The sequence below is a fragment of the Trichosurus vulpecula genome, chromosome 2 (assembly GCF_011100635.1).
Source record: "Trichosurus vulpecula isolate mTriVul1 chromosome 2, mTriVul1.pri, whole genome shotgun sequence".
Classification (NCBI taxonomy): Eukaryota; Metazoa; Chordata; class Mammalia; order Diprotodontia; family Phalangeridae; genus Trichosurus; species Trichosurus vulpecula.
In genome coordinates, this window is record NC_050574.1 from 87,976,841 (window position 1) to 87,985,737 (window position 8,897).

Here is an 8,897-nt window from a genome sequence, read left to right on the forward strand (position 1 = left end):
ATATGGGTTTATGTATATATGTGTCTACTGCACGTACATGCTTAAGTATACATATATGTATAAGAATATTTATTAACTGATCAACAAATATTTATTGTCTAGTCTATGTAAGGCATTATGCTAAACACTGAGGACAGAAAGAGGCAAAAACAGTCCTTTCTCTCACAGAATTCACAATCTAGTTGGGGAAATTGGCAAACCCATGTATACAAATGAGTTACATACAAGTTAATAGAAAATAATTAAGAGAGGGAAGGCACTAGCATTAAGGGGTGTCAGGAAAACCTTACTGTAAAAGATGGGATTTTAGTTGGGACTTAAACCAAGCCAGGAAAACCAGTAGAAGGAGATGATGAGGGAAGAGTATCCCAGGCATGGAGGACAGGCAGAGAAAATGCCAAGAGCCTAGAGATAGATGGTCTTATTCATTGAAAAAGCTAGGTCAGTATCACTGGATCTAAGAGTACACTACCTCTCTCCTGCACTGTTATATTAGCCCCCTAATTCATCAGCATCTCATCTCAAATCTCCTCCCTCTCCATCTACCATACAACTACAAAAGTGATATTACTAAAGCACAGGTCTGATCATGTCATTTCCCTCATCAATAAACTCCAGCACTTCTTTATTACCTCTAGCATCAATACAGTGTGGGTCTGACCATTCCACCCTATTACTAAACAAGGGCACTGCCACTATTTGTCCATCTTGCACTCCTATGAGGTATATTATCTGCTATAACCCACAAGACTTTAATTCACTCAATGGTTGGGGAAGTGGCCCAGGTTCCTGCATCACATCCACTTAAATTTTACTGGTGGGATCCCATTAATAGACAATCTGAGGTCCAAGAAAACAGACGGAAAAAACTAACTGCTCCTAGACATATATTAACAGTGGTTGCTGACCTGAGGAGTCTGGAAGAACTGGAGCAGTTCTGTAGGAAAGAAGAGCAGAAGATAATGAGAGACCTAGCTGTTAAATAAGTAGATAGTTGTGACATGAAAGTAGGAATGGAGCTGGAGGGCAGCATTAGGGAGTAGATATCAGTCTGGATCCTCATGAATTGGAATGAAACTAGCTGAGTCTCAGCATCACAAACTCCCCAAATAGAGGCTTGTGGACCTATATGAACACAATAATATGATTTGTAAGCTTTGATAGGTGTAGTAGCAATTTAGATTTGAAGATCTTTCCCACCCATTAATAAGCCATGTGACCTGCTTCCATCACAGGAAGGCTAAGTTACATGTGAAGGAAGTTATGTTACAGGGAAATGCTGAGGGAGAGAGAAAGATGTTATGGCTCCTAATGGCCTCCCTTGTGATTGTTAGAGCTGAACAGGCTGATTTAGCTGTACTGTGAGTTTGTTGTGGGGAACACCCCAGCAGGGGGTCAGACAGGTTTTGGGATGGTGAGGCTCCAGACTGTGATATAGTATTTTAAGTTCCTTGCTGTTATGATAAAGTGGGCTGACTGGCTGTGGGAGCTGAACATTTGGTTATGGGATATGATTTTCTGCTGTCTGAATAAATGTTATATTTCTTTTACCTTCTATATGGAGAGTCTCTCATACTTTGCGATACAGAACTACATTGGCATATTCACGATTATCACTGATGTTGTGTTTATTGCCTTACTGATACAATAGGTTATCTATATGGGATAGTGAATCAATTAATCACCAAGCATTTATTAAGCAGTGACTATATGCTAGGCACTCCTATACTAAAGGCATGTAGAGAACCAGGAATTCAGGAGGAGAGAGAGATCTCTGCAGGCTGATGGGTTACAGAAGACTTCTTGAAGGAAGTAGGACTTGATCTGGGTCTCAAGGGAGTGGGAAGATCTTCTGCATTGCCCAGGTGGAGGAAAGGACAGGATCTATGGCCCTCTTGTCTCCATATGAGTAGAAGCTTGGCTTCATGTTGTTGTCCAGTTGGTTCTTGCCTTTGAATTCTAAGTAAAGAAATGGGAAGTTTTAACCTTTTAAATGATTAAGTTCAGATGTTCAAACTGCAGACTGATAATAAGTGAGCAAAACTTTCAACACTTACCAAGGCTCTTACAGGAAGTTTTAAGTGCCCAGAAAGTTTGTGGTTTTGACTTCAGTTTTTCCTGGTAAGGCTGAACTTGTCTGAGAAACCCAGTGAGAGATGGAGTCACAAACATTACACCACTCTTTTAAAGATCCTATGTCATTGTCTCCACTTCAGAACTTTAAACAACAATTGTTGCTATTCCCTGTGTCTTCTCTCCTCCCTGATCCAGGGTACCTAAATATCAAGTCCTAGATAGGAGTAGGCATAGGCATGCAGAGGATATGGGCCATTCCTGAACTCTCTGCATGTCTATGGGGAGACCTTTTGATGATGGCCCATTAAGGTTTGGGGCAGCCAGGTGGGGCAATGATATGGACCTGAAGTCAGGAAGACTCATCTTCTTGAGTTCAAAACTAGTCTCAGATGCTTAGTAGCTGTGTGACCCTGAGCAAGTCAAATAACGCTGTCTGCCTCAATTCCTCACATGTAAAAGAGGTGGAGAACAAAATGGTAAGCCACTCCAGTATCTTTGCCAAGAAAACCCCGTATGGAATCAGGAAGAGTCATGACTCAACAGCAAAGGGTTACTTAATAGAACCAAATTCTTTCTCATCCTTGCTATTGCACAAGCCATCTGACTGACTTCTGGTTATTTAGCACTCATTTTCAAAAAGAAAAGAACTTTTACCCTTGCTCTTGACTCAGTACAGACTCCAGGGAATTGTCCTAAATTTAGCAGTCTAATCGTGCTCTTCCTGGGACATTTTCCTTGCGTTGACATACAATACTTGATCAAAGCCTGACCCATTTCACTTTATCTGCTTTCTCCACTGGTCCTCAACACCCCCTTTTTCTCCTTTCCTCAGCCGAGGCCACAGCCCAAATCTCTTCCATTAGCCCCATTCTCCCAGATCTACCATCGCCCCTTCTCTTCAATTCCTTCCCCCACCTCCTGAATTTCTCTTGCCTCCAGCAAACTCTCCTTATGTCCCAGGAACAGTGATTGAACCCTACTCCTCCCATTTTGATTGTTAGGAAGAAGCATAAAGGTGTCCCTCCTTCCCCATCTCAGCCCTATGTCACATATCCCAGTGGGATCCTCTTATTCTAAAGTCTAAAGTCAGAAATCATTATATAAGTATTTATTAAGTACCTATGACACTCCAAACACTGGCCTAGGTACTGAGAATATGAACGTAAAAATGAAATAGTGCCTGCCCTAAAGAAGCTTACATTCTTTAGAGGGAAACTACTTGTAAACACAAAATCTATACAGAGTGAATACAAGGTAATTTTGGTCCAGGAGAAGCCCTAGAAGAGGATTCCCAGGAAGGAAAGAAAGAAGGAAGGGAGGGAAGGAGGACTGAGGAAAGGTGTGAAGAAGGAAATAAGGAGAAAGGAAACTTGGTGGCCGTGCAAGGGGGAGGGGGAAGCCCCAGCCCTCAGGCGGACCCTTACCCTTTCCGTCTCACTCCAACAGTTCCCTCAGGCCCATCCTCTCCCAGATGCTCAGAGCCAGCTCCCAGGCTTGTTGCTCCCCAAGAGAACTGACCAGGAGATCAGCCACTTTTGTGCGATTGGCCTCCTCCAGACGACCCCGGGGAAGACAGTCTACCAGGTACAGCTTGAATTTCTTCAGCTCCTCAGAGGTCAGGTGCTCCAAGTGCCGAACCAGCCTGCAGCGGACAGTCTCTGCCATTGCAGCCCCCTCTGCTACCCCGCCTCAGACTAAGTGGGACTGGAACGAAGAGAAAGTGAAACTGAAATGGTCCATGGTTAGCATCTGTGGAGTCTAAGCCACGCCCCTGGAGCTCAGAGCCGAGCAAGATTTGGCACTCCCCCAGGACTTTCGGAATTTCCCCCAGACTACTGACCAGAGGGGAGGGCAGAGGAGTTTGATTGGGCTCCGGCGCCAGTCTTCTTTTTCTGACTCTTAACTCTTAATGGCCTGGACTACTCCCAGCACCTGGTCAGAGAAGCCCCGATGAGACTGGGAAATGAAGCCTGTGTGACACCCCCCACGCCCCCGCACAGCCCAGATATTTGCATCTTCCCTTCTTCCAGCTGAGCCTCCAGTTCACATCGACCTAGTGACTTGGAATCAGAGGTCCTGGATTCAAATCTCACAAATGACAATTACTGTCCATACTACTTTAGGCAAGTCACTCCATAGGCTCTTCTTTTCCTCTTCTATAAAATGCAGGGCAGGAATTAGACTGAATGGCCTCTCAGATGCTGCTTTTTCACAGATAATATTTGTAAAGCATTAGCACAATGCCTACCATACAGTAGGGGCTTAATAAAAGTTAATAGAATTGAACCTCAAGGTGCTTAATAAATGGTTATTTGCTCCCCCACAATTTCAGCTCTTCATCTGTGATCCAATGACCAATTGGTTCTATTCTTGAAATACAGATCTCCTTGTCTCCTCTGTGTTAATGGGTATCCTTCTGATTTTGTGCTCTTCCCTTATTCCTACTCACATTTCTAGAAGCAGGCAGGAGGTTATCTCTGAGCTGAGCTTTGAAGGAAACTGTATCCTCAGTATTTGGTTGGTTAGTTTTTGTCCTTCGTTCTCGAAGAGGAGCAAAATGACATCACTATACTTGAGTCAAGATTCAATGTGTCTGACTGTGACTGATCAGGCCAATATGAGCTCGGCATACTCTACCACAGGTCAGGCACAAACAGTCCCTGTGAACATTTGAGGTGGATACTCCAAACTTGCATATCCTGCGTTTCCTTTGACCTGTTTCAATTCTGCTTTGTTCGTAGAGCACGGCACCTTCTCCAATGTGGGCAAGACATGCTGAGCAGTCCTGTGCCAATGTCTCCCATGTCACACAGTCAATTCCAAAGTTCTTGAAAGAGACCTTGAGAGTGTCCTTGTATCACTTCTTCTGACCACCATTGGAACACTTGCCCTGTGTGAGTTCTCCATAAAATAGTCTTTTTGGCAAGCGTATGTTTTGCATTTGAACAACATGAACAGCCCATCAGAGTTGCACTCTCTGAAGCAGAGTTTGAATGCATGGCAGATTAGTTCAAGTAGGGACCTCAGTGTCTGGTACCTTACCATGCCAGATGATCTTCAGAATCTTCCTAAGACAATTCAAATGGAAGTGATTCAGTTTTCTGGCATGGCGCTGGTAGACTGTCCAGGTTTCACAGTCTTACAACAATAAAGTCAGCACCACAGCTCTGTAGACCTTCAGTTTGGTAATCAGTCTAATACCTCTTCTCTCCCATACTTTCCTTCCGAGCCTCCCAAACACTGAGCTAGCTCTGGCAGTGCGTGTGTTAACCTCATTATCAATATGTACATCCCTGGAAAGTAAAGTACCAAGGTAGGTGAACTTATCCACAGCATTGAAAACTTCTCCATTTGCTGTAACTGATGGTTCCACATATGGATAGTGTGATGGTGGCTGATGGAGCACGTGTGTTTTGTTGGTGTTAATTGTTAAGCCAAAATTAGCACAAGCAGCAGAGAATTGATCCATTCAGCAGAAATAGAATCAGCACCAGGGGCTTTGCCACATGAAGGGAGCCTAATGGCATTCAAAACCTCTTCTTCAGTTGGAGCTTCAGCTAGGGAGGGATTGACCTCAACCTGAGGTAAATGGTCAGTGGCTTCAGTGTTGATTGATGATGGTCTGTTGAGAACACTATGGAAGTATTCAGCCTATCTCTCCAGGATCATGTCCTTATCACTAATCAATGTGGCTCCTTTAGCCTTGAGTAGTTAAGATGCACCATAGGTCTTTGGCCCATAAATAGCCTTCAGGGCATCATAAAAGTGCTTAGATTACTAATATCAGCATAAAGCTGAATTTCATCTGCCTTCTTACCCTGCATCTCTCTAAGCTTTGCTTGAACTTTACTTTTGATGGAATTAAATGCTTCCTTCTTAGAGATGGATGAACTATCCTGCTGGTAAACCTTGTGGAGTTCCCATTTTTCATTTAGCAGCTTCTGAATTTCCCCATCGTTTTCATCAAACCAGTCTTGGTGTTTGTGAGTGTTTCAGGTCTAGGGACCTAGGTTCAAATGCAAACTCTGTCATTTATCAAATGTCCGTGGACAAATCACATTACCCCTCCCTTTCTTTCCCCTCCCCACTCCAATAATGTCCCTTTCAGCTCTAAATTTATGATCCTGAATACTTAACATGAGGTGAATGCATCAAATCTGTTCACAATGCAGAAGTTGGACAGTTTGAGGATTCTAGGGGCAACATCTTCCATGCTGTGGAATCCACGGCTGCTTTAGATCACAAGGGGCCCTGTTTGTGTTTCCATTAGAATTCCTCTTCCTCTCTCCCATCCCCCCTCCTCCTGTTCTGGCCCATTTTGAGAACATACCTGCTCAAGATGTCTTGAATACCTCAGGGAATGAAGACAGAGGATGAATGCAATGTCCTTTATTGACACATGACACGAGTTTTATGAAAGGAGTCAGGTTCATGTCCCCTTGTCCCCATATCTATAGGGAGAGAGATAGAAGTTGAGATGTAATTGAGATTAATATCATTGGTCCATGTTTCTGCTTACTAAGGGAAGGCCTCTGCACATCCCACTCCATACATTCCAATGCCTGGGTATTTTCTTGGGCTTTTGTTAGAACCTGTATCTTTGCAAAGAGATGCTGATCACTATTAGCCCAGACCTGAAAGGCTGGGCAGGAGTCACATCTATAGGGAACCCAGGGGGAAAAACCAAGGAAGGGAATGGAGAGAGAGCTTTCCCAAAAGCACCAGGGACTAGAGTTATTATGAGAGAGGAAAGAGAGCTGAAGACTGAAAATGTGACCTCAGGAAAGAAAAGTATGGATTGGCTTCATAGTTGCCAGGCTGTCCAAGAAGACCACTTTGTCTGCACCTCCAATTCCCCGTCCTGCTTCCTCTTCACTTCACAGCCTTACCCTATACCCCATCAACTCTGGGGTCAGTGTTTATGGGCATTATTAGCTTGACCCAGACTTTTCTTTATCCCTCCTCCACAGCATCTCAATGTCTAACCTCAGTTATGCAAATACAGCAATCTCTCTTACAGCATTCCTGTCCCATGGCTATCCATCTTGTACTTTGGATCCTCCAACGATGGAGAACACGCTGTCCTCCTGGGGCAGCAGATTCCATTTCAGACATCTCTAACTGTTGAGGGAGAGTAAGAGGAAGGGAGAAAGCAGGAGAATGAGAGCCCTTCAAGTGCCTAAAGAAATAGACACTATGTCTGTTTTGCTTAGTCTCAGGGTGGAAGACCTGGACGCTATAATGAGTGATCTTTTCATATATTGAGCGAAGATCTTTCTGTCACCATTTCATTGTTCCCAGTTCTGATTTAGAGACCCAGAGCAGAGAGAAGACAAATAGCAAGAGTGTTTAAAGGCTCCAGTCAAGGGAAAGGGGGATGGTGAGGCTGTGCTCCTGCCCTGTTGCCTTTTGGAGGACATGGACCCCAGTGAGATAGCTTTTAACACAACTCATGCAAAATAAAAAGACCAGATTCAGTGACTCCATTTGTGCTCCTGCCCTGTGAGGACTACCACTTTCCCAAGCTCAGGCTGAGTATTAGTTCATTTAGCCCTCTGTCCCAAACCATCAAGGAAGGACTGAATGAAAACCCCTTAAAAGGTTGAAATATGTATATTATATCCCCAGTAAGAGAAAAGAAAAGGTTAGCTAGGCGGGGCAGTGGGTAGAGTACCAGATCTGGAGTTAGGAAGACTTACTTTCCTGACTTCCACTCTGGACTCAGACATACCAAGGTACACAGGCACAAGAATGCAGTGAATGTGAGAGTGTTGTCAAGAGTTTCATTGATCGTTTCAAGCAGCATTCATTGTAAGTCTGACTCTCAAGCCAGAAGAGGCAGTTTGAGAATCAAATCTATTAGTGTATTCATTACATATATCCCGTTGATTAATACAAAAAATCGTAATTCCCTTCAAAATGGATAAGAAAATTGATGCTCATAAAAGAAAAGTGACTTGTTCAAAGTCAACCAGTAAGGGGGCAGCTCAAGGGTTACACTGTGTCTTCAGCAAACCCAGTCAAAGAATGCTCCTGTAGCATCTTCATATTTTTCTATAATGATGAGAAAAGATTTCTTGATTGTAGATTGTCCAATGCTCTCTTTGATTCTTCTCTTAAGCCATATTGTGAGAGGCTATTAAAACACAAAGACATTTTATTTAATCTCTAGCTGAGTTTCTTTGTAACCCTGATGTCTATGTCCTCAATTAAGTACCTTCTTCTAGTCACTTCTGCCTCCCATCCTTCCTTCTCTCTTTTGGTGTCTGTAACTAAGTCTGTGTGTGTGGGTGTGGGTGTGGGTATGGGTGTGGGTGTGTGGGTGTGTATAGAAGCTACTGAAGAGTAGTTTTTAAAAACTCATCTGTTGTATCTGAAATAGGTTTAAGATTCGCCCTTTTAATGTCCTCCTCATGACTGCCTAAATGACCATCAGTTGAAGACCTTGTGTACATGAACTTCACTGGGGGCAGGTCCAACACAGGCTGGACAGAATCTCCCTTCATAGTCAGACCATGGGGTCGGTCCTATGGCTGGGTTCCAAAAAACCAAGTGAACAAGTGCCAGAAAGGAAGAAACATGGATTACAACAGCTCGTATAAAAAATATCTGGGTTTGCAAGTCATTATGAGTCAATCGTGTGACAAATCAGACAAAAGAGCTAGTGTGAATTCAGGCTTCATTAAGAGAAGCATAGGGTACAAAAGGAGGGATGGGTTAGTCCTTCTATGTTCTGCCCTGGTCAAGCCAGGGTGAGATCTTTGTATTCTGTTGGAGGAGAAAGGGGAGGCCCTCATTTTAGGAATAACAATGAGAAACTG

At 43.6% G+C, this 8,897-nt stretch overlaps 1 long non-coding RNA gene across 1 annotated transcript; it reads right to left on the reverse strand.

Annotated features, from left to right (window-relative positions):
- Positions 1-1,673: 1,673 nt before the first annotated feature.
- On the reverse strand, positions 1,674-3,775 carry LOC118839324. Its single transcript, XR_005009619.1, has 2 exons — positions 3,501-3,775; positions 1,674-1,959 (listed from the first exon to the last, which is right to left on the reverse strand). It is a non-coding gene; the product is annotated as an uncharacterized LOC118839324 (long non-coding RNA).
- Between the last annotated feature and the right edge of the window lie 5,122 nt (positions 3,776-8,897).